Genomic DNA, 26,860 nt, shown 5'->3' on the forward strand with positions numbered 1-26,860 from the left:
GATCAATAGGTTGACAAGTAACATGCATTAATTTGGAGACATACTAGGGTGACACATGGAAAAAGAACAATAAAATATGCATTAAATATGAGACCTAATATGATGACACATTTGACAAGGAGAATAAAACTATTCTTTTATTAGAATAGGGAGATTCGATTCTCGAGTTATTTGGTCCAAGTTACCTATATAAGGGCTTATTCGATTCTATATATACTGCCTGGAATTGAAACGTCGTTTTAATTAATTGTATTTTTCTTTCTATACCAAATGACCTACATTTAATCGATTCCATCGTGGTTTCCTTGTCACTCTTTCTGCATCAAGCGTACATTCAAAATAGGAAAAAAAATTAAAATTAAAAAAAAACTTATTGCATCCTAACACCAAACTCGACTTCCTACTCAATCGTATTATCGAACTCGACTTCCTATTCAATCATATTATCGATCTCGGATTCCTTCTAGTCATAGAAAATTTGGTTCCATTTCAAGAAACCCGTGTAAAAAAACGAGGAAAATAACATTAGGACTTTGGAAGCATGATGAGAAAAAGAATAAAAAAAAGTTTTGTTAAACTTATTTGTAGTTAGAGAATTATAGTTCATGTTTGTAAAGAATGAATCATTTATTGAGTATACTAATGTATTGAATGTGAATGTTATTTCGTGCGTACATTCTTACTACACAAATTCTAACCTCTTTTTGCACCTTTGAAAAAATTATATATACTTTGCATTATTTTTAATTAACAAAAGTCATAAAAAATACGATGTTGATAATCATATTGTAAATGTTATTTCGGTTATAAAATCCTAATATGGTTTATTCTGTTCTTTTCAGTTATATTAGATCTTTAAGAATCTTGTACATCTTATTTGGGTAATAACTAAACCGAACCAATTAATACCCAAATCGAACCAAACCTGTATTGGTTATTTGGTCCAGTTTTTGGTTCATGGAATTACTCGTATTCGATTTTGAACTTCAACGACCAGATTGATAGTTTTAAGCCACACTTATACAAGGATATGATCTGTATGATGAACTTGTATGAAGCTTCTTATCATTCATTTGAGAATGAAAGCATTCTGGACCATGTTAGAGACTTCACAATCATATATCTCAAAGTAAATTTTGAATACATACCTGAAAATTTATCATCATTAGTAACTCATGTTTTAGAGGTTCCACTGCACTGGAGAGTACCCAGGGTAGAGGCAATATGGTACATTGAGGAGTATGAAAAGAAATAGCATGAATCCAACCCTGGTTGAGCTAGCAAAATTGGATTTTAATATTGTTCAAGCTATCCACCTTGAAGAACTAAAACACTCATCAAGGTAACGTTTTTGTCAATTTTTTCACTGTGACTTGTTACATATAAAATGATTTTCTATAAATTAATCATGATTTCTGAAATATATAGATGGTTGACACACCCCAAAACCGAGAATAGCGGAATACGTTCTGGGGTGGAGGACGTCATGTACAGTATCATAACAATTTCATAATAGTAAAAACAAGAGATAACACCAATTGCATTAATATAGTAATTATAAATACAAGCGTGTTCTGTACAGTTGATAGACACCAAAAGTAGAAAAAAGTAAAAGATGGGTCTTGTATATGCTCCATCTTCTCAAAAGAAGCACCCATACCAGTCTATTTTTGATATGAGAATAAAGTTATTTTGAAAACGAGTATCAGCATAAAGCTGGTGAGTTCATAAGAATTTAGTGTCGTTGCTTGTACAAAAGTGTTCACAATCATGTAATATAAAAGTTGTGATTATTGTTTGAGAATAGTAAAAATCCCTAGAAAATCCTATATTTTCAAGATTCGAGCATTTGTAAGTATAATCCTTCGAGTGTGTAAAAGTATTTTGCATTGAAACTTCCAGTTATAAAAGTAACTAATACATTTCATTCAAGTAAAGTAAAAGGGAAAAGATATTGCCGGCTGGCTGTAGTAGTGTTGCAAACATCAATTAGTAATATATATCTATTTACTTCGGGAAGTTAGCTTAGACTTTAATTCTCAGTGTATTGATTTGGATGTGGATGAGATTTCTCATGTAACCAACTAAGTGATAATAGAGAGTCTGATGATCTTCCCGGTCATACGTAGTGTAGTGATGTTTTGTCACCCCTAGGCCTAGTCGGCTCGGACTGTAGTTAACAGTCGGGATGTAATAGTGTCTGTCCTGTATAGATATATACACGTAGTGTTGCTTTCCTTCCGGGAAGCTCTGGTTACATGGTATTTGCGTAGTAGAGTGCTGTACGGAGGGATAGTGTGTCATATTCTATATTAGTGTATTCTCTTGTATTGTAGTAGAGTAACCTTTTAGTATAGTATATAGAGTGTTCTCTTTAACGTGCATTAAATTGTAATAGTAGTAATTATAGTGAGTATCATAGTGATAGAGGTAACGAGCAGTAATCTTAACTATACCTATTATAGTTAAATAGAGTGTGGGATTTCATGCCTTTGATTTACAAAGATATTGAATAGGGTGAAGGCTTTCATATGTAACACAAATATATATGATATATAACGAAAATTTAATGATAATCGGACGGATAACAGTATACCCTAAGACCACAATCAAACAAGAACAGGAAGTAAGGCGAGTTATCGTTCCTAAATCCTTCAAGTCTTCCTTATATAAATATATTGGTGTAGATATAGTTTAAAAGAAAAGTAGTTTAAAAACTGTTTGAAAATCATTTAACAACAATTTAACCAAAAAAAATGCGTTTGATAATTATTTAAAACAGTTTTATTGACAAGTAGCTAAAAGTATAGAAAATCCTTTTTGGTTGCAAGTTATAAATCACATATGATTTGATACTATAAGTTGTTGTATTTAACTTGTACCCCCCCCCCTAAAACATATAAAAACATTTGAAAAGGTTATTAAGGGGTATGAACTCCCCTGTAGCGAGTAGAGCGGGTGGAAGTGTCGGGTGAGCGCTTGGTGTCAAGTGAAGACTTGAACACACTTTATTACCCTAGTAACATATGAAGACATATGTTTACATTTAATTAGTGACTAAGACACTAATTAAACACATATAAGCATCCTAATGTGAAGATAAACTCTTTAGTCAAGTGCTAGGAGGTTATTTGGTTGCAAGGAAGAAGTGTAAGGCCTCACTGTGGAGTTTACTCCTCAAATACTCACCTTATGTGAGTTTACAGTTGAGGGACCACTTCCCCCATGAGTTTACGGCTGTAAACTGATGGGAGGAGTGTATTTGTGTGTGTTTAAGTCTCTTGTATCACTAGGAAGGGTTCCAAGGTAAATTCCAAGGCTTGAGGGGTGTTTAGGGTTCAAAAGGGGCACTCCCTTGGAGTTTGCGGTCCTAGGACCACTCCTTGGGAGTGTATGGTCGTGAACCCTATGGTTTACAGCCGTAAACCCTTGGACACCCCTTATACTTCGTTGTTGAGGTCCTTAGCTCACTCCTACAAGTTTCAATGTGAAGGTCCAAGGCTAAGTAGTGGGTTTAAGGCTCAATTTGCATAATTTGAGGGATTTTACGGCCTAATAGTGTTCCTGGGCCGTAAAACCTCTTTCAAGCCTCCAAACATAATGTTTAATGTCTAAAACACTTCAAGGGTAAGTTCTAAGTTAGCCTATAAGCCTAAGGAAGAGATTTGGGGGCATTTTGGCACACTTTTAGGGGTTTACGGGCTAAGAGGGATCCTGGGCCGTAAACTCCTTGTTCTTGGCTTTCTTGGATGATTTTTAAGCTATATTGACATGTAATGAGTTTTAGAACAATCTAGGGTAAGAGAACTTATAGTTTGGAAGCGAAAACTTACGGATTTTTAGAAGAATCAGGCCTTGAAGAGAGAGAGTAGAGAGAGTGTGACTAGAGTGGTAAAAAGTCTATGTTGGTGACCACTCAACCCTTATATAGGGTTTGAGTTTGTAGCCAGGTGGAAGTCTACCCGATACCGACGTTAAACGGGGCTTATGGTCGTACCCGATTAAATGGTCGTAATTTAACTTGTTTGTAACTAAAAATGTTTTAAAAGAATATTGAGGGTGTTTCAGTGTTTCTAATTTATTCCGATCCTTATGAAGTCATAATAAAAGTTCAAACATAATGTTTAATGTCTAAAACACTTCAAGGGTAAGTTCTAAGTTAGCCTATAAGCCTAAGGAAGAGATTTGGGGGCATTTTGGCACACTTTTAGGGGTTTACGGGCTAAGAGGGATCCTGGGCCGTAAACTCCTTGTTCTTGGCTTTCTTGGATGATTTTTAAGCTATATTGACATGTAATGAGTTTTAGAACAATCTAGGGTAAGAGAACTTATAGTTTGGAAGCGAAAACTTACGGATTTTTAGAAGAATCAGGCCTTGAAGAGAGAGAGTAGAGAGAGTGTGACTAGAGTGGTAAAAAGTCTATGTTGGTGACCACTCAACCCTTATATAGGGTTTGAGTTTGTAGCCAGGTGGAAGTCTACCCGATACCGACGTTAAACGGGGCTTATGGTCGTACCCGATTAAATGGTCGTAATTTAACTTGTTTGTAACTAAAAATGTTTTAAAAGAATATTGAGGGTGTTTCAGTGTTTCTAATTTATTCCGATCCTTATGAAGTCATAATAAAAGTTCAAATTTTAATTTGTCTGATCCCAATGTTAACGGAAAAGTTTAATAAGAATGATTTTTATTAACGGGAAGCGAGTTACGGTGACGGAATAAATTTCAGGTTGTCACAATGATGGAGAAATATATGTTGGGAAAAAATGTTAAGTTTTGCATGAGACCGATTGGTTGAGAATTTGTTGTGGGTGGTTGGAATCAATTACCTACCGCACTTTAGTGAGGAAAGGAAAACCCTATTGACGGTTGGAGCCATACTAACCACTCTTGATGATGTCTATGATGTGTATGGTACTTTGGATGAACTTTATGAAATTACGGACGCTATCAACAGGTAATTTTTAGTTAACCACTCTTCATCCTTTGGAATTACACGTTTATCAACTAGAATTTGATCAAAATCCGCATTATCTTAAAGAAGTTTCTAATCCGTAGATGGGATATCAATTTGGTAGACGAACTCCCGGATTATATAAAGATATGTTTTCTTGGATTTTACAACTCGATAAACCACATCTTATGTTAGGTAAATGGATTTAATGGCACTTGGAAATCTGAGAATCGTGATTATCACTATCAAATCGACGGATTTGGGTGATACTCCAAAATCCCCAATTGGATAAGACTCAGAAAATACATAGAGAAACAAAGAGAATGAGAGTGTATAATTTCATGAGTACCAAAAAAAGAGACCAAAAGCTAACTTTTAGATACTTGTCTAAAAACTGTCATATGACAGTTTAAAACTATCACAAAACCACCAAAACGGTCATAAAAATCGGGTATTTTGAATAAAACTCAAAATGGGTTAATTCTCTATAATTCGATACCAGCCAAGGCTCTGCCCCTTGGACCGCACCAGGGACTGCCGCCCCTTAGATCCCGCTCCTAGGGGCGCTGCCCCCGGACCCCCGTTCGTTCAGGGGCTTCGCTCTTAAATGACATTGTACCTTGATACTCGATCAAATTTAAACAAGTGTGTACTCCACACCTTCCTTATTTGTTTAATATTTATCAATACCACGTTTGGTCAACAAAGTGATCCCATTACACTTATATAACATTGATGATAACAAATCACCAACATCTCATATAATGCATTGACCAAAACTGGATTCTTCATCCTTCCTTACCTAAAGAAAACACCAATAGATTAATCCATCTTCTTGAACTATGAAATTATCCTATTCGTTTTTGGTCATTAAAGTGTGATTTTGGAATCTTATTTTTGTATTCTAGAATGGTAACATTGTAGTGGGTAGATTTATGCAGGTCACACATAGTAGAAGCATGGTGACACCATAATGGACATACACGAACACTAGAAGAGTACTTAGAGAATGGTTATGTATCAGTAGGGGCTCCTGTAATACTCATGCATCTTAGTTTTTTGACAGCAATCAGTGCAACAACAGAAGAAATCTTACAAGGCATAGAAGGAGCTGAAAATATAGTTCGCTACTCATCCCTAATATTACGAGTTGCTGATGACTTGGGGACATCCTCGGTAATTATTGATTTGTTAGTTAATCATAATAAATACTTTCATTTTGGTATAATTTTAGAACAATATTATTATTTGTTTATGTGACATTTTCAATTGCTATACAGAAATAAAAAAGCTTAAATTTTTCTTCTTTTATGTACTTAAGGATGAGATTGAAAGAGGCAATAATCTAAAATCAATTCAATGTTATATGCATGAGACTGGTGCAACTGAAGAAGAAGCTAGAAAGTATATCGAATTATTAATCATCAAGACATGGAAGAAACTTAATAAAGCCCGAGAAGGTGCAAAGTCTCGATTTTCATGGGAATTTAATAATGGTGCTACAAACCTTGCTAGATTTGCACAATATATGTGCTCCAATAGAGATGGCTATGGTCGTCCATATTTGACAAAGTCGCAAGTAATATCTCCGTTCTTCAATCCAATCCTAGGAATCGAATAGTAAAGATTAATGTGTCTTTTAATACAGGTGGTCTTTATTTTTAAATTTAAAGGGCAACATATCACACCATTATCTTAATCTACTGTAATGAAGATAAAGAATGTTGGTCATTCTATTTCATTACATTCGACAACAACGAAAGAAATTAAACATCATAAAAAAAGGATTGTTCGGTAAAGATCGGTGGGGTGGAGATGATTGGATGTGGAATTGGCGCATAAATATAGGATGTCCAAGGACCCTTTAATTTCCAAAGTTTTAGAGTTTATACCAAATTTATTAAATGGATACCCTTATATGGAAACCTACTGTTTTGTTAGATTCCAAATCAGTAAGAAATAAATAAATTCAGTAACATAGAAAATATATTTATAATTATTCATTAGACATAATTTCACATCAAACAAAATCACCAAAAGTTGCCATAAATTATATAAGATTTAAAACTGGAAAGTAACGGAAAAAGGGAAAAGACGTTATAAAAAGCAAGAACCCTAACAATAACTCGAAAATATAGACGTCATTCAATGGAAGTGGGAGTATAATAGCCCTCACCCGATGGATCGAAAAGACAGAGTCCGTTTTCGAGATTTGCGAGTGTCCTGAAGAAAGCAAAGTAAGATTTGCCGCCTGCACGTTTGCTGACAGTTCCCTTTCATGGTGGAATGGTCACATCAAATCCCTAACTCTCACAGTAGAAAACGCTATGTCCTGGGAAGATCTCACAACGATGATGTTGGAGGAGTACTGTCCCTGAGGCGAACTATAGAAACTCTACAAGAGTTTTGGAATCTTACCGTACAAAACTCTGATATCGAAGGATACATTTCCCAATTTAGTGAACTGTCACTCCTGTGCCCTGGAATGATAACTTCTGAGGCCAAAAAGGTCGAATGCTTTATTTGGGGGTTAACTCCTCCAATTCAGGGGGACGTGACTACTGCTAACCCCTCGACCTTCGCAGTGCCAAACGTCTGGCACAAAAGTTGTATAACCACGGGGATGAAAAGGGCACGATAAATTCTGGAAATGAAACAAAGAAGGAGGACAACAACAAGAACAACTCAGGAAACAAAAGGAAGGGGTGATAGAATCAGTAATCATCAAAGAACCAACAAACTACAGCAGTTCACGCTGCTACTACTTAGATCGCACAAACACCAACTGCACCAATATTAACCACAACAACACTGGCAAAGCCATACGCGGAACCCTACCGAAGTGTGATAAATGCAATTTCCACCACAACGGTGCCTACCGAGACTTGCAGTGCATAAATTATAATTATAAAGGGAACACCGCGCGATATTAGAGGTCTTAACCACAAAAAAACAACCCTCAACACAAAATATCGGGGCAAGTGAGGCATGCTATGGGTGTGGAGAAACCGGTCATTATAAAAGGAACTTTCCCAAGACGAACAATCAAAGTGTCGGGGGAACATGTAGGGTCCTAACGTTAGGGTAGGGAAATGTTGTGCAAGATTTGGCCGTAGTCACTGGTACATTTCCCCTCAACAACATCTATGCATGCATTTTGTTCGATAGTGGGGCGGAATGAAGTTTCGTGAGCCATAAATTTAAGCACCTACTAAATCAAATCCCCCAGAGGTTAAATGAAGCCTTCATGGTGGAAATGGATAATGGGAGGAATGAAACAAGAAACAAAATTTTCATAGGGTGCACGTTAACACTAAATAATCACTCGTTTCCAATCAACTTGATGTCAGTTAATATTAAAATTTTTGACGTGATCATCGGTATGGATTGGTTAAGCCTCCACCATGTTGATATTATATGCCACGAGAAGGTCGTTCGCCTTCACCTACCCACCAACGAAACAATAACTATCTACAGAGATAAACCAGGTACAAATCTTCATCTTATCTCATGCATCAAGGCACAAAAGTGCCTGTATAAAAAGAACCACGTCTTTCTAGCTCACATAGTGGACAAACAGGAAAAGGAGAAGAACCTCAAGGATATCCCGGAGGTGTGTAATTTTCCAAACATATTTCCTAAAGACCTCCTAGGAATACCCCCCGAGCGATAGGTCGAGTTTCAAATCGACCTAGTCCCAGGAGCCACGCCTATCGCCAAATCACCATACATATTAGCCCTTGCAGAAATGCAAGAGCTATCTAGTCAATTGAGCGAGTTGCTACATAAGGGATTCATAAGACTGGGTTTCTCTCCTTGGGGAGCTCCGGTTCTATTTTGTCAATTGAGCGAGTTGCTACATAATGGAGGAATTGTTCGGGGGCGGATGACTTCATGTAGTAACGTAACAGTTGAATACATAGTAAAGAAAGTAAAACAACCATCATATATATAATTTAAAAGTTACATTGTTGAATGATACATGTTCAAAACAAATTACAATATGATGAAAAAATGGGTTTTAAACTAACGACTTAGTGTCACTTCTCCAAAAGCTCGGGTTTACCTCTATTACTGAATCCTTGAGAAATACAACTAGTTTTTAAAGAGTGTCAACAATTAAGTTGGTGAGTTCATAAACATTTATGTATAAAATTTGTAAGTTTGGTATAAAATAGTAACAACGTAAATTTAAAACAAAATTTTATTTTTTGTAAGCGTCAAAAACCATTGATTAATGTCCCAAATTCGAACGTGAACAATGTTATCATAATATAATACATCCCACTGATCATAAAATAATTTTTCTCCGACAATGTGTACGATCACGCCGACACCTTCCCATGATCCTCGGTAGTACCTGAAACACATAACACAACAACTGTAAGCACAAATGCTTAGTGAGTTCCCCAAAATACAACTTACGCACATACGCCTTTCCAGGCCCTGACCTTCCGGTCCAAGTGTCTCAGGAGACTTCCGTGCCGACTAGGTAGACCTTCCGGTCCTACCCACGTCAACCTTACGGTCCACATCACAATGCCTTTCGGCCCATAACATATTCGCCTTCCGGCCCATATTAAGCATATCATAAATGGCACATATACACGATTAACTTATCACACACAATACATATATCTCATAACATATCCGACCTTCCAGTCACACAGTCAAACCCTTTCGGGTACAGTATAGTGAGAAAACTCACCTCATGGAATGTCTAAGATCTCGCATCCTCGCGATCTCCAAATCCCAACGACGACTCTACCTCACCTAAACATAAAAATATCATTTAATAATCAAAGACTTCCACCCCTAAAACTTTACCCTTTATCATCATTCCTCAGAGGGTAAAAGACCATTTTACCCTTCCTTGACCTAAAGTCCTCATGTTGACCAAAACCATAAAAGTCAACAAAAGCCAACCCTGAGAGTACGCGGGGCGTACTGCTAGATGTACGCGGGGCGTACATCACCAACCCATGGATCGGGGTCTCCACCCAGTACGTTGCGTGTACTGGAAGTTACGCCCAGTGGAATCATCAGATTCTAACACTCTTCATTTCTGGTCTTAATTGGTTAAGCCATTACTCCAACTTCTAGATCCGACTCTGTTAATGTGTCTAAACCCATAAAGTCGAGACCTTTAAGCCTTGGCATGGCTGTAAAGGCTCCAACACCGCTTAACAACATTCTATTCCAACTCAAGCACCTGGATCTCATGCATGGAGCAATATTCACATCCAAGATATCATTTTTATGAGTCTACAACTCCAATAGACCATAAATATAAAAGATCTAAGCTTATGGAGACCATTTGCAAAAAAAGTCTCCACCTTTGGGACTAAAACCCTAGAAAATGGTACTTGAAGCATATATCATGAACCAAATGACAAGATCCGAACTTTTTACCTGCTAATGAAGCTTTAACCCTTGCAAAGCTCAGATCTACACTTGAACACCACTTCTAGTCCTTTCTAATGAGCTCTTCTTCTCCTTTGCAACCATGGAATGGCAGCACCAAGCTTAGAATATACACCAAATGACTTAAGAACGAAGGCACACTCTATTTAGGGTTTCACTCTGTGGGATGGTGGCTGAGAAGTCCAGCCACACATTCCTTTTATAGCCCTCCTAAGTAATTAGGGTTTTTATATCTCGGCAAGTTACGCCATCCGTAACCTTGGGTACGCCCAACGTACCTGACGGTGAACGCGTCCAAATGAGGTGCGCGAGTACGCGCAACGTACACCTTGTACGCCCAGCATAGTCGCTTATCATGAAATCCCTAAAATGACAACATAACCAAAATAAAAGAATACCTGGATTTCGAGCTGTTACAATTCTCCCCCACTAGAACTAGACTTCGCCCCCGAAGTCTCATACTGAAAATAACTCTAGATACTGATCCCGCATCTCAGACTTGTTGGGTTATGAGCATTCTAACACTCCTAAGTGTACATGCAACACTAAATACCTTGGATCTATGTTTTCTCTATTATACATGAAAATATGAACATCCAAGGTATCATCCTAATCTAGCATACAAAACTATCAATATAACAACATAGAATACATACCTCTTTAATGTAGAATGTCTTCATGAAGCTTGAGTGCCTAGTGCCCTAAGTGTGACACCTCAAATGGTTCACACAACACCAACTACACTTGGAATAACTTGAGAGAATTTTACACTTCATGAAAATCGGCTAGCCCTTTCTTACTCTCACTAGTGGCCGATTTTGTCAAGAATAAGATCTTTATATAGTGTTACAATTAGGGTAAACCCTAATTGTCATGACTTTTCATTTCCTTGGATCCATCAGTTCAAATACACCATGGAGCATCCGTGGACCATCCTATGGGTTTTAGCCCAACTTGATTATCCATGGAGCATTAGCCCACTATACAAGTATGGATGATTTACACAATCAACCCATATATTTAATTAGTCTTCTTTTGATCACTTAATTAATCCTAGATTAATTCTTGATCAATACTAATTAAATAATCTCATTATTCTTATTATTAATATACTAGAACTTATAATATATTAATAACCATAACTGTCTTATTTCTCTCATTATAGTCTATCCAAGTGCATGATGCCATGCAACCAAAATGGACCATGCCGGGTCGGGTCAAGTCTTACCAATTATAGTTATGGACTTAGACATTAATCCAATAGTCTCCCACTTGGATAAGTCTAAAACTATTATTGCGTATGACTTCAGCAACCAACTGGCAATCGTAGCTCTCAAAAGCTTCTGTCGAACTCTGACCTTGTCGATAAACTCTGACCTTTGTCAATGACTTGTCCATTAGATAAGGGATCATATATTCCTCCATTCTAGATATCATATGGACTGAGACATGGATTATAATCATTCTCTCTGTCCATTTGTTGTTTCCCGATTTCCGATTTATGACGACTGACTAGTTGAACAAATCAAATCAGTCCTGGCCCGGCCGAGCACTTCCATTTGTCATCATCAAATTATCGAGGGGCCCACAGATATCGCTTTTATCCCGAAGGTAAAATGAATGGATAAACTTCGACTCATATGGCTTGTTCTACTACTTGTTGAATCATACACAACGACACGTTTTATAACATCGAGTTACCAATGCGTTTTCGTGCAATCAATGTACTATCAACTCATAGTAACAACTCATATCTCTAGGCTTGAAGAATATAAGATATTATCATCTCATGATCACTCGTGATAAAATCCATGAAGTGATTCCAATGAGCGCGGGTTGAATCCAATACTCATAACTTATGAGCACTCATGAGTGTTGTAGCCCTTTGTCCAACGCCTTATACCTCCACAAGTCAACCCATGACAGTCTTAATTCATATCTACTTCCATCATATTACCGACTGTGGATGTTTTGAATAACTTAGTCATTCCGGAAGAATAACCTAGTTTATTCGGGAAGTCAAAATATGCAAAGTGAAACACAATAATAATTGAATCCAATATGGTATCAAAACCTATGAACATAAATAAAAACACCTTTTATTTATCACCATATGATTACACATTATTCATTGTATACTGTTTCAGCTATCAACTTTATTCTTGAATTTAAAACAATAGTTGTCCCATGCTCCAAGCATGTACACTATGTTTTCTAAACACTAGTCATGCCATACACCAAGTATGCATACTATTTTGTCTATGATCTTTACTTTGTGAACTAGATCAATTGAACATAACTTCAATGATTCTCTTTTCACACTCCCAAATCCTTACTGCAAATGGAAGAATTCCAAGTTCATGCCATTTACTGAAATCTGTTAGATTCTAAACTTATATGTATTGATCCTCTTGTAACAATTATGAACAAATTCACAAAGACTTGGCAACAATCATTACAGAGTATTCCAAAGGAGATCAATTCCTTGGAAACATCCTTCTTGCATTAAACTTCCTTAATCTTACACAGATTGAAATTTCAGACTTTGAAACATTTTCATATTCATTTTGACTATCACTTCTGAACAAGAGTTGCCTCCCTACAGATTATGTCAATATGGTCCTTCTTGAATTATCTCTATACTTCCAATTGTCCTTGAGCAACCAATCTTTGGTAAACCTTAGATTGTCCTCGAAAATTGTTTAATCCTTTTAGTCATATCCAGTTCTAAACCTTTTTCCCTTCTTAATGCCCCAGGCATTTGGAAAATTTTAGAAAGGATGAATATAGCACATGTAATCGATCCTATATCTGAAGCATATGGGACACGATTCATGATGTCTCACATAAAGACTAAACCAGTCTTTTGCTATAACATTTCAATTTCTATTTGCCAAGTTCTCATAATTCAGATTATGAAAAGGGATGCCGTAATAATAATCGAATTTAAGAGCGCAAATAATGAACCCATATACAGAATTTCCTTATGTTGAGCCTTTCCAACATGAAATTCATATATATTTCCTTGACTAAATGATTAAAACCTCACAATCTAAGCTTATAGATTTGAGATGAAGTATAATTTCCTCTCCCTTAATTATAGCAAAACAACTTTTCCCAATTGAAACCTTTTGATTTCTATAATTAACATTGCTAACTTGCAATACTTATCATAATTATCATGCTCCCAGTAACATGATGATTATCATAACACTTATGCTCCCACTAGCTTTGACATGTACTCAGAAATCAGCTGACTTTCTTACCAAAGTTCAGATTTCTAATACTAGATTGTTTTGATAAAACTTTATCAAAAAACATACACCTTCCCTTAGATAGCACACTTGTATGTCTAAACAATTATGAAGAGGGATGTCGTAATCATAATGGTTAGACCTTTTTGCCACTTCTCACAAGTCCAGGTTAGTGTGCCGGTAAACCACACACGATCCACTAATGACTTTGAGAATGCAAATATCACAATTGCTATCTAGCTAAAATCTACTTAGTGAAAGTGTTTCCTCACCATCATTTTCATGAATCGGAGAGAAACCTTATAAAACTTCAATTTAATGGTGTATGTGTTCTTATCCATGTCAATTGTCAAAACCATAGTCACAAGACAAGGATAATGACAAATCCAAACTAATATGGACTGAACTCAATCTTAATTTCTTGCCACCTGGCAGCTCAAGGGCCTGCCATTGCTTCCAAGTTGTTGTGCAACCAATTGAGAACTCTAAGAACTCATATGCAAAGCCAACTTTAATTCGAATGGGCACAGAATATGTCAACATGATAGGATATAAACCTTAAGTCGTGTGCTAGTGAAGAACTTTAGGTTTTATTCTTGATTAGTTCTTGAGACTTTCAAGACCTTTAAGACTCCCACTGTCCTCTTGACCTATAAGACTCCCTTCTCTAATATCCAAGAGATAGTGTGGATTCTAACCAAGACAAAACATTTCACACAATTGGCCTAAGTTGGTCTTTGTTTTATCCAAAACATCACAACTTACCAACTTCAAATGAACAAGAGTAGGACACTTTTACTCTTACATTTGCCACGTGTTTTAAACCTTCTTAAAGACATGTCACTCGAATTACAATCTTGGAGTATGACTCTAATACTTGTATTGGAACGAAGTATGACTCATCTTCTTGATTTAACCATTTCAACAATTCAAGATCCCTTCTTCTTAGTCATATGAATACACTAAGACTTCCTTAGAGAACTAATTGTGCTATGGTTTCTTAATCATTAAGATGATCACAAAACTGATACTAAAGTACTCTCCCATCTTTTCAGATTTGAGAAACTTTTATCCTTCTGCCTAATTTGATTCTTCTTATTCGCTCTGCCATACGTTGGAACCTTTTTCCAATGTCTCAGAGTTACACTGAAGCTTGTAAGTATAATCATATTTACTAAGCTTTAGTAAACTATGATGAATAGTCTTATCAATCTTTTGTGATGGACTTGACCAGTGCACAAGAATGTGTACTCGATCCCTTAGTCCATTACTTTACTTCACACATCCATGTGAATAAGTAATTGGTCTTAATTTTTCCAATACTTGAAAGTTCTCATTCATCATGCTATACACCTTGCATGATTCCAAGTTCCGGTCCAATTGAGACTTGGGTGATGAGAATCTTTCCTTTATTTGGTAAATTTAGACATTACCACAAATGAAAGAATCAATTTCATATTTCCACTCTTGCTATTAATGGAATCATATAAGCAACAATTTTTCCTCAAATGCCATTGTAAGGATATTTTAAAATAAATGAAATCAAAAATTTTCTTTTATTTTAAAACTATGCGGAAAAACTTATCCTTACAATCCATATGAAAACTTGTTGTTACTATTCCTAAGCAATATCTCATAACTCCTAAGAATATCTCATAACTCCTAAGAAGTAGCTCAAGAATCCGATTTTCAAACTACGCGATAGAAATCCATCTATGCGATCAGATTCAACATATTCTTTCTTTGTGTTCCTTTACTTTTCTTTGATTCTTAAAACATTACCATGTGACCCAGTCACATCATGTATCAGGAATCTCATAATAGAAACTTAACAGAGTTAGATTAGTGGACTTTACGTGAAGTAGAGTCAACCTTATTGACTTTAACATCCTTAGGTAAATTTGGCAGCTTCGCAACTAATGACCCTTCCTTTGGCAATATAAACATATGGACCCTTTGATAATGGTACACAGGACTATTACAGACTTAGCCTTTTCTCTTTACCATTTGGTCAACCTGTTTGACTATGGTCAATCCCTTTCCTTGGGAAGAGAATGCTTTTTCTGTATTCCCAGTGTCACCATTTTCAATGTCCATAAAGTTTCAGGAAGTTGATCTTAGCAAATAGATAAGATCATTAAGGGTCTTGTCATAGTCTGTTTCATAAGTGTTCCAAAAGAACTCACTATGTGTCTTAGAAAGTGATTGAACCACCAACTTTCTCAAGACTTTGACACCCAACTCTCTCGGCTTGTCAATATGTGACTACATCTCCAAAATGTGACCACACCTAGACCTTCACTTGCCAATAGGGTTTGAGTGACCTTAAACTTTTTAAGAACTTGTGGGGTAGGGAGAATAATTGGAGGAGGTGAAAGAAGTATGATTTCCATTGGAACATCATCTTCATTTAGGAAAGCTAGTTTCAAGATATTTGGGAAGATCATAAATGTGTAAACCAGACATGTTTTGGGAGATATTCAAGATAGTTGATCTTAAAGTCCTTAATATGACACCCAATATGAAATATTAAGGCTAGGACCTAACAAACTATTTTATAACTTAGAAGAGGTATGCCGTAATCCAAGCTGTAAAAGAATTTGAAGGTAGGTGAATGATGATTCACCAATTTCCACCAAGATAAATGAAATGTATTATTAGGTTTTAATTGGTTTTGAAACTCCTAGATCTTTTGAGATTCATTGAACTGTTCAATGGCATGTTTCAATATCGAGTGTGCCCTTCAGGTTTTGTGACTGGGATGCCGAGGATCACAAAACAAGGTGTGTTTACCCCTCAATCGATGTGTCGGTCAACCACACACGCTCCATCGATACTATGATAAACATTAAGTTACCCTTTGCCTACCTTGTTAAATACGAGTTCGTGTGTCGGTTAACCACACACACTCCACTAACCGACTTAAAACAAAGTGCAAAGTGTAATTTCATGGATTAGCACCTTATTCACATTTTCCTAAGTAACTAAGATTAGGTATTATTAAGAGTTTAGTTACTTAGTATTTATCATTAATACTTTTAATGAAGGGAGAATTATAGTCCTGTCAAACCCGTTCGGCTAACGACCCTCCACTAGTCAAGCAAGCGGTGGGTGAGAGTGGACACCCATTAAGTTGCCATTTTATAGGCAACAACCTTATACCCACCTTATAGACCGACTTCGTGAATGAGGCGTACTAGCGGTAAGACTAACTTTACTCTTATACATATATATATTATTAACTTATAATATTATAAAGTATAAGCGGTTGAATTTTAACTTATAAAATTCTAAGGGCTATCTTGGAATTAAAGTATTCATAAGAGAAAACTTTACAAATTCCAAAACTTGAGGGCAGGTTTTGAAACTATTCAAAACTAATTAATTCCATAACTTATGTGTTTAAAGTAGTTTTAATCCAAAAACTCTTCAATTTCCATAACTTGAGGACAAGTTATGGAAGACTTTAAACTAATAAAAGAATTAACTTTTCTTTATTTTATAACTTATGAAATTAATTAAGGTTACACTTTTTTTTATTTATTTATTATTTAATGAAGAAACTCTTGGTCCTCCATAACTTGAGGACAAATTATGCAGTCATAACTCCAATTAATTAGAACTAGACTCTTCATTTTGTAACCTTTGCCAAATTTTATGAGTTTTATGAAACTTAAATGTGACATTTCATATAACTTGAGGACAAGTTACAAAAACACATTTTAGAAATCAACTCTTAGATTAATTTGGATTGAAAACAACTATTTCACTCAACTTTTCTACTAATCTAAGCATCTCATAAGAACAAGATAATTCAAATCAAACTTTTTCATGTAATTAGTCTAACCCTTAAACTTATACAAAACATGAATCTATTGACAATTATCTTTAAAATTGGATTAGCATGAAAATTACCACATCAAAAACAAGTTTATAAGTTCAAAAACCTCTTAGGGTAATGTTCCTAGTCCAATTCCACCTAAAAAGTCGAATTTATGCTGTCTGGGGGTCCAACTCGTCGAGTGTACTAACCAAATCGGAGAGTTGGATGCTTTTTGCCTTGGACTCGTCGAGTCCCTTCATGGACTCGACGAGTCTACTGGGCAGACAGCATCAAAACTCGATTTTTCAGCTCCATTTTCAAGTATAACAAGAAAACAAACCTAAGCTCTGATACCACTATTGGGTTATCAGCATTCTAACACTCCTAAGTGTACATGCAACCCTAAATACCTTGGATCTATGTTTTCTCTATTATACATGAAAATATGAACATCCAAGGTATCATCCTAATCTAGCATACAAAACTATCAATATAACTATTGGATAAGGTGTCTAAGTCCATAACTATTTCTGGTATGTACTTGACTCGACCCGGCATGGTCCATTTGGGTTGCATGGCACCATGCAATTGGATAGACTAAATGAGAGAAATAACACTTGGAGATTATTAATATGTTATAAGTTCTAATATATTAATAATATTATTTGATTAGTTTGATCAAGAATTAATTATGTGATCAAAAGATAACTAATTAAATATATGGGTTGATTATGTAGATCATCCATATCTTGTATAGTGGGCTAAAAGGCTCCATGGACTATCAAGTTGGGTTCCACCCATAGGATGCTCCATGGATGCTCCATGGGAGTTACAAACCCATGGGTCATGGAAATGAAGAGTCATGACACATTAGGGTTTAACTCTAGATGTGTCAACACTATATAAGTAACATGTTCTCCACCTAAAATCGGCTACACTAAGAAATAAGAGGGCTTGACCGATTTTGAAGAAGTGTGTGTTCTCTCATAAGTTCTTCCAAGAGCATTTGGTGTTGTGTGAAGCATTTGAGGCATCACACTTGGGGTGCTAGGCTCACAAGGTTTCAAGGAACACAAACAACAACAAGGTAAGTTATTCTATCTATACTTTATGATAAAATTGTTCCCCATGTATGCTAGATAGGAATATAACCTTGGAATTCAACTTTGCATGACAATTAGACAAACACAGATCCAAGGTTATTAGGGTTGCATGTACACTTAGGAAGTGTTAGAATGCTCAAAACCCATCAATAACAAGATAGAATACATACCCCTTTGATGTAGAATGTCTTCATGAAGCTTGACTGCCTAGTGACCCAAGTGTGACACCTCAGATGGTTCACACAACACCAACTACACTTGGTATAACTTGAGAGAATTCTACACTTCATGAAAATTGGATAGCCCTTTCTTACTCTCACTAGTGGCCGATTTTGTCAAGAATAAGATCTTTATATAGTGTTACAATTAGGGTAAACCCTAATTGTCATGATTTTCCATTTCCTTGGATCCATGGGTTCAAATACACCATGGAGCATCCATGGACCATCCTATGGGTTTTAGCCCAACTTGATTATCCATGGAGCATTAGCCCACTATACAAGTAAGGATGATTTACACAATCAACCCATATATTTAATTAGTCTTCTTTTGATCACTTAATTAATCCTAGATTAATTCTTGATCAATACTAATTAAATAATCTCATTATTCTTATTATTAATATACTAGAACTTATAATATATTAATAACCATAAGTGTCTTATTTCTCTCATTATAGTCTATCCAAGTGCATGATGCCATGCAACCCAAATGGACCATGCCGGGTCGGGTCAAGTCTTACCATATATAGTTATGGACTTAGACATTAATCTAACAAGACTCGGGCTCCCATTTCAGCTCGGACCCCTTCCGATGTTGCCACTGCACTTGTACCAGGGGTACTTCCTTGTTCCTCAGAACCTTAACCTTCCGATCCCTGATCGCTACTGGTCTCTCCACATAGTTCAGGCCTGCATCCACCTGAATATCATCTAATGGAACCACCGCCGACTCGTCGGCAATACATTTCCTCAACTGTGAGACATGAAAGGTATCATGGATCTGCCCCAACTCAGCAGGTATATCCAACTGGTAGGCTACCCTGCCTACCCTAGCAATTACCCTGAAGGGTCCAATATACCGGGGTCCCAACTTGCCCCTCTTCCTGAATCGAATCACTCCTTTCCAAGGAGAGACCTTTAGGAGCACAAGGTCACCAACCTGAAACTCGAGTTCGGACCGACGCCTGTCCGCATAACTCTTTTGGAGACTCTGTGCGGTCAACAACCTCTGTCTGACCTGCTGAATCTGCTCGGTCGTCTGGAGTACAACTCAGCAGATAGATCCAACCGGTAGGCTACCCTGCCTACCCTAGCAATTACCCTGAAGGGTCCAATATACCGGGGGCCCAACTTGCCCCTCTTCCTGAATCGAATCACTCCTTTCCAAGGAGAGACCTTTAGGAGCACAAGGTCACCAACCTGAAACTCTAGTTCAGACCGACGCCTGTCCGCATAACTCTTCTGGCGACTCTGCGCGGTCAACAACCTCTGTCTGACCTACTGAATCTGCTCGGTCATCTGGAGTACAATCTCCATGCTACCCAATACCCGCTGCCCCACCTCTCCCCAGTAGATGGGGGTGTGACACCTCCGCCCATACAACAGCTCAAAGGGTGGCATACCAATGCTCGAATGATGGTTGTTGTTATACGAAAACTCTGCTAAAGGTAGGTAGGTGTCCCAGCTCCCTCCAAAATCCAAAACACATGCTCGAAGCATATCCTCAAGCGTCTGAATCGTCCGCTCGCTCTGTCCGTCCGTCTGCAGGTGGTATGCGGTACTGAAATGCAGTCTCGTACCCAACTCCTCATGGAACTTCTTCCAAAACCTAGAAGTAAAACGCACATCCCGATCTGAAACGATCAACATCGGAACCCCATGCCGTGATACCACCTCCCTCACGTATAATTCCGTCAACTTCTCCGCAGAAGAGCTCTCGCTGATGGCTAGAAAATGAGCACTCTTAGTCAATCTATCCATGATCACCCAAATCCCATCGACTCCTCTCGTAGTCCTCGGAAATTTGGTGATAAAATCCATGGTAATATGATCCCACTTCCATTCAGGAATCTCTAGCGGCTGCAATTTACCGTGCGGATGCTGGTGCTCGTCCTTAACCTGTCGACAAGTCAGGCACCTCTCAACAAACCATGCAACATCCCTTTTCATACAGGGCCACCAATACTCCTTCCTTAGGTCCAAATACATTTTTGTAGCCCCGGGATGAATCGAGAAATTCGATCGATGCGCTTCCTCCATCAAAATAGTACGCGTACCACCCACAAACGGTACCCAAATCCGACCTTGAAAAGTTATAAGCCCTCGACCATTCGTAACGAATCCTGATACCTGACTGACAACTCGCTCCCTCTTCTGGTTTTTTGGTCTCGCAGCCTCAGCCTGAGCTTCTCGAATGGTATCCAAAATCGGGGTCACCAGTGTCAACCTCATACAAATATCTTGGATCGGGGCGCATCGGCCACCACATTAGCCTTGCCCGAGTGGTACAAGATATCACAATCCTAATCCTTCACCACGTCCAACCATCTCCTCTGTCGCATATTCAGATTTGGTTGATCCATGAAGTACTTCAGACTCTTGTGGTCCGTGTAGATGGTACACCAAACCCCATAAATATAGTGTCGCCAGATCTTGAGGGCAAACACCACAGCCCCCAATTCCAGGTCATGGGTGGGATATCTCGACTCATGACGCTTCAACTGCCTTGAAGCATATGCTATAACGTGTCCCCTCTGCATAAGCACCGCCCCTAAACCCGATATAGATGCATCACAGTATACCACAAAATCCTCCATCCCTTCTGGGAGTCGAAGCACCGGGGCCTCACACAATTTCTGACGAAGGCTCTCGAATGAGGACTGCCGCTCCGGTTCCCACGAAAATGCAACACCCTTCTGGGTCATCTTAGTAAGTGGCACGACGATCTTGGAGAAATCCTTGATAAACCTCCGATAATAGCAGGCCAATCCTAGAAAACTCCTAATCTTATTGGGCGATCTCGGAACCTCCCATCTCAACACCGCCTCAATCTTGGCGGGATCGACCAATATCCCTTTCTGGTTAACAAGGTGTCCAAGGAACTGGACCTCTCGCAACCAGAAATCACACTTGGAGAATTTGGCATACAGCCTCTCCGATCTCAATACCCCAAGAATTTCCGTCAAATGCTCCTCATGCTGCTCCCTAGACCTAGAATATACCAAAATATCATCAATGAATACGATCACCGACCGATCCAGCATCAGCCTGCACACCCTGTTCATAAGTTCCATGAACGTAGTCGGGACATTGGTGAGGCCAAAAGGTATCACCACAAACTCATAATGTCCATAACCAGTTCTGAATTCAGTATTCTGAATATCTTCATCCCAAACCCTCATCTGATGATATCTCGATCTCAAGTCTATCTTGGAGAATCAAGATGCCCCCTGCAACTGATCGAACATATCATCGATCCTAGGTAACAGATATCGGTTCTTAACCGTCAACTTGTTCAACTCCCGGTAATCGATACACATCCGGTGTGAACCATCCTTTTTCCTGACAAATAAAATCGGCGCTCCCCAAGGTGAGCTACTCGGTTGAATAAACCCCTTTCCCAGCAGCTCTTGAAGCTGCGAGGATAACTCCTGCATTTCCGGTGGAGCGAGGCGATAAGGCGCCTTAGCGATGGGCGCTACTCTCGGAACCAGATCGATACGGAAGTCCACTTGCCTTTCCGGAGGCACACCTGGTAACTCTTCGGGGAACACATCCGAAAACTCGCATACTACAGGAACATCGTCAACCGAATTGGGCCTCCCCGCAACCACTCGAGTGTCCATCATATAGGCTATGAATCCACTGTAGCCCTGATGCAAACCTTGCCTCGCCCTAGCAGCCGAACAAAACACTGACCCACATCGGGTCCCCTCGCCATACACAGTAAGCACTACCCCACTAGGGTCTCGTATAGCCACCAACTGTCTCTCGCATCAATGACTGCCCTAAACTTACTCAACCAGTCCATGATCACGATGACGCAGACATCCCCATCGCTATAGGAACCAAGTCTATAGGGAACTTAACACCGAAAATCTCGAGTACACATCCTTGAATCACGTCAGTGGTGTATACTGCTTTCTCATCCGCTATACAGAACTCACAGGGGTCGACTCATCATGTCCCGATCAATACCGATGTGCTGGCTAAAAGCTAACGATACAAAAGACCGACTCGCACCCGAGTCAAATAATACCAAAGCAGGTACAGAATTCACAAGAAAAGTACCTACGCATATCATAATATAAGCACAATATCTTAGCATAAATGTAAATACACGAAAGAATACATACCAGCTACGACATCAGGCGCCACGCGGACTTCCTCTACAGTGAACTGAAAAGCTCTCCCACGAGCCTTCAGAGCCTCGACTTTCACCGGCCGAGTCTCAGTAACCTTGGCAGCAGGCGCAGATCCCTGGTGAAGCTGGGGGCACTCGGCTTTCCGATGGTCGGTCTGGTTGCAATGAAAGCAAACCATGAATCCCTTGGGGCAATCCCTAGCAATGTGCCCCTCCTTGTCACACTTGTAGCAAGCACCCGATCGACATGCCCCCTCATGACCCTTGCCGCACTTTCCGCAAGTGCGGCCCTTCTGTCCTCCCGTCCTCGAATCCGCAGACTCGATCCACTTGGTTGTCGGCTGGGACTGAGCCAGCCTCCGATCCACCCGTTGAGACTCGGCCTCCTCCCTGGCCTGGGTCTCCAACTCAATCTCTCGCTTCCTGGAATTCGCCTGGAGCTCAACAAAAGTCTGGTATGACGAGTTCGATACGAACTCCCAGATATCCCTCCTCAGCACACCCATATATCGGCTCATCCGAGCCTGCTCCGTGGACACCTGCTGCGGGCAAAACATCGCCCTCTCATGAAACTTCCGAGTGATCACCGTAACAGAATCAGTACCCTACTTGAGGGTCAAGAACTCCTGAACCAACCGTTCCCTATCTACTGGGGGAACATACTTGTCTCTGAACATAGCAGTAAATCTCTCCCAAGTCACGACTGAAACATCTGCAAGAGTGAAGTTCGCCGTCACGAACTTTCACCAATCCTTTGCTCCCAGGCGGAGCTGGTTCAAAGCGAACTGTACCCTCAGATGCTCCAGACATGATCAAGTGTAGAAGCATCCCTCGATATCAGCAATCCATCTCATCGCAGCGATCAGATCCTACGTCCCGTCAAACTCGGGTGGCTTCGTGTTGCTGAACTCCTGGAACAACAACGAGTCACCTCCCTGTGGTCTGGCAGCGGCCACAACTACGGTAGCTGCAGTGGCTGCAGCCTCAGTCACTGTGGTGTACCGCTCATCAAAAGTCTCCATCAGTGTGGTCTTAATAGACCCAAACATCTCCGGAATCTCAGCCCGGATCGCTGCAGCCACCTCCTCGTAAATCAGCTGACGAAGTTCCTCATCACTCACACTGCTCGTACCAGGTCTGTGGCGTGGTCCAACCATGATGCCTCTAAAATACGACATAAAAATATCAGAGACTCCATTGAGTATAAACGCACTCGATAACGCAACCCTACTTAGTCTCCGATACCCAGGGATTCTTACATGGGTTGCCCACTGACCCGGTGTCTTCAGTAGTACGAGCCCAATACTACCAACTACACCGCATCAGCATTCACCCCAAGTCCTCCTCCCCGAACCCCGAATCATGAGTACTCTATTCTCGCTATGCACTAGCTACCCACTCGCTCTCAAGGCATCTCATAGGAGCAGTTTTCCCTAGACTAAGGCATCACAAATCAGGCCACTCTAGTCCTAATATGAATACCTAGTCTACTAGCATGCGTATCATATCATAACATATCTAATAACACATATTGTAAGAGTATTTTGGGGATTTTACCGTTCGGGCGCTGGCTGACCATACACACTGCTTCTCCTTTGGTTGTTTCGAAATTTCTTATTAGATTTTTATTGCTTTTATTAATTAAAAATTTCCTCAATTCCCCGGTTTGAGTTCAGTTACGCCCGAAGGTGTATCCGAATCCCTCAAACCAAGGCCTTGATACCAACTTGTAACAACGTAAATTTAAAACAAAATTTTCATTTTTGTAAGCATCAAAAACCATTGATTAATGTTCCAAATTCAAACGTGAACAATGTTATCATAATATAATACATCCCAATGATCATAAAATAGTTTTTCTCCGACAATGTGTACGATCACGCCGACGCCTTCCCACGGTCCTCGCTAGTACCTGAAACACATAACACAACAACTATAAGCATAAATGCTTAGTAAGTTCCCCAAAATACAAGTTACTCACATACGCCTTTCCAGGCCCTGACCTTCCGATCAGAGTGTCTCAGGGGATTTCCGTCCCGACTAGGTAGACCTTCCGGTCCTACCCACATCAACCTTACGGTCGACATCACAACGCCTTCCAGCCCATAACATATTCGCCTTCCGGCCTATAACATAATGCCTTCCGGCCCATATTAAGCATATCATACTTGGCACATATAAACGATTAACTTATCACACACAATACATATATCTCATAACATATCCGACCTTCCGGTCACACAGTCAAACTCTTCTAGGTACAGTATAGTGAGAAAACTCAACTCGTGGAAAGTCTAAGATCTCACGTCCTCGTTATCTCCAAATCCCAATGATGACTCTACCTCGCCTAAACATAAAAATATCATTTAATACTCAAAGACTTCCATTACTATAACTTTACCCCTTATCATCATTCCTCAGAGGGTAAAATACCATTTTACCCTTCCTTGACCTAAAGTCCTCATGTTGACCAAAACGATAAAAGTCAACAAAAGTCAACCCTAAGAGTATGCGGGGCGTACTGCTAGATGTACGCGTGGCGTACGTCGCCAACCCATGGATCGGGGTCTCCACCCAGTACGTTGCGCGTACTGGAAGTTACACCCAGCGTAACCATCAGATTCTAACACTCTTCATTTATGGTCTTTATCGGTTAAGCCATTACTCTAACTTGTAGATCCGACTCTGTTAATGTGTCTAAACCCATAAAGTCGAGATCTTTAAGCCTTGGCATGGCTGTAAAGGCTCCAACACCTCTTAACAACATTCTATTCCAACTCAAGGACCTAAATCTCATGCCTGGAGCAATATTCACGTCCAAGATATCATTTTTATGAGTCTACAACTCCAATAGACCAGAAATATAAAAGATCTAAGCTTATGGAGACCATTTGCACAAAAAGTCTCCACCTTTGGGACTAAAACCTTAGAAAATGGTACTTGAAGCATATATCATGAACCAAATGACAAGATCCGAACTTTTTACCTGATAATGAAGCTTTAACCCTTGCAAAGCTCAGATCTACAATTGAACACCACTTCTAGTCCTTTCCAATGAGCTCTTCTTCTCCTTTGCAACCATGGAATGTTAGCACTAAGCTTAGAATATACACCAAATGGCTTAAGAACGAAGGCACATTCTATTTAGGGTTTCACTCTGTGTGATGGTGGCTGAGAAGTCCAGCCACACATTCCTTTTATAGCCCTCCAAAGGAATTAGGGTTTTTACATTTCGGCAAGTTACGCCATGCGTAACCTTGGGTACGCCCAACTGTCATACCCCGAAAACCGAAGGCGGAAACATTTCCGAGGTTGACTCCACGTTGAGTATCAAATCCAATGCACATAGTAAGTAAAGTAAAACAACCATTACATTACATAAAGAAAAGTTTTACAGTTGTTTTCAAAAGTAAAGTTACAATTGTGATACATAGTATATATATGAACAAAATGAAACGGGTCTTCTGAGAACTCCAACTTCTGGCAAAAGGATCTTCAAGTACCTGTTCTAACGCTGACCTGAGAACACAAGCGGTTTGAAAATCAGCATAACACTGGTGAGTTCATAAGCAGTTTTACTTTGTGAAAATGTTCAAGTTTCCTTTGTGTTTCTGAAATGTTATGTACGCCAAGAAAATCCCATATTTTCTTAAAAAGGTTGGTTATCGTTTTTCAACATGTAAAGTAGAGTTGTACACTGAAAAACATGTTTTCTCTTGCAAAGATGGATAGTTAGGTTATCTGGATTTACATGTTGTTTTGGTTATGTACTAATGTATTCCAAGGAAAGTCCCATACTTTCCTAATTGTGTTATCAATTGTGAAAGATGTAAAGTTATCCGATTTGTTATCCTTTCTGGTTATGTAAATGTTTTCCCCAGGAAACTCCCAAACATTCGTGAATGTTTGATACCATATGTAAAAGATGTATTTCTG

The 26,860-nt window shown here is 39.0% G+C and overlaps 1 pseudogene; it reads left to right on the plus strand.

Moving 5' to 3' along the window:
* The first annotated feature begins 1,039 nt into the window (after nucleotides 1-1,039).
* Nucleotides 1,040-6,576, plus strand: LOC145010502 (R-linalool synthase QH1, chloroplastic-like; annotated as a pseudogene).
* Nucleotides 6,577-26,860: the final 20,284 nt, after the last annotated feature.

This window comes from Lactuca saligna, chromosome 8 (assembly GCF_052625555.1).
Source record: "Lactuca saligna cultivar CGN05327 chromosome 8, ASM5262555v1, whole genome shotgun sequence".
NCBI lineage: Eukaryota > Viridiplantae > Streptophyta > Magnoliopsida > Asterales > Asteraceae > Lactuca > Lactuca saligna.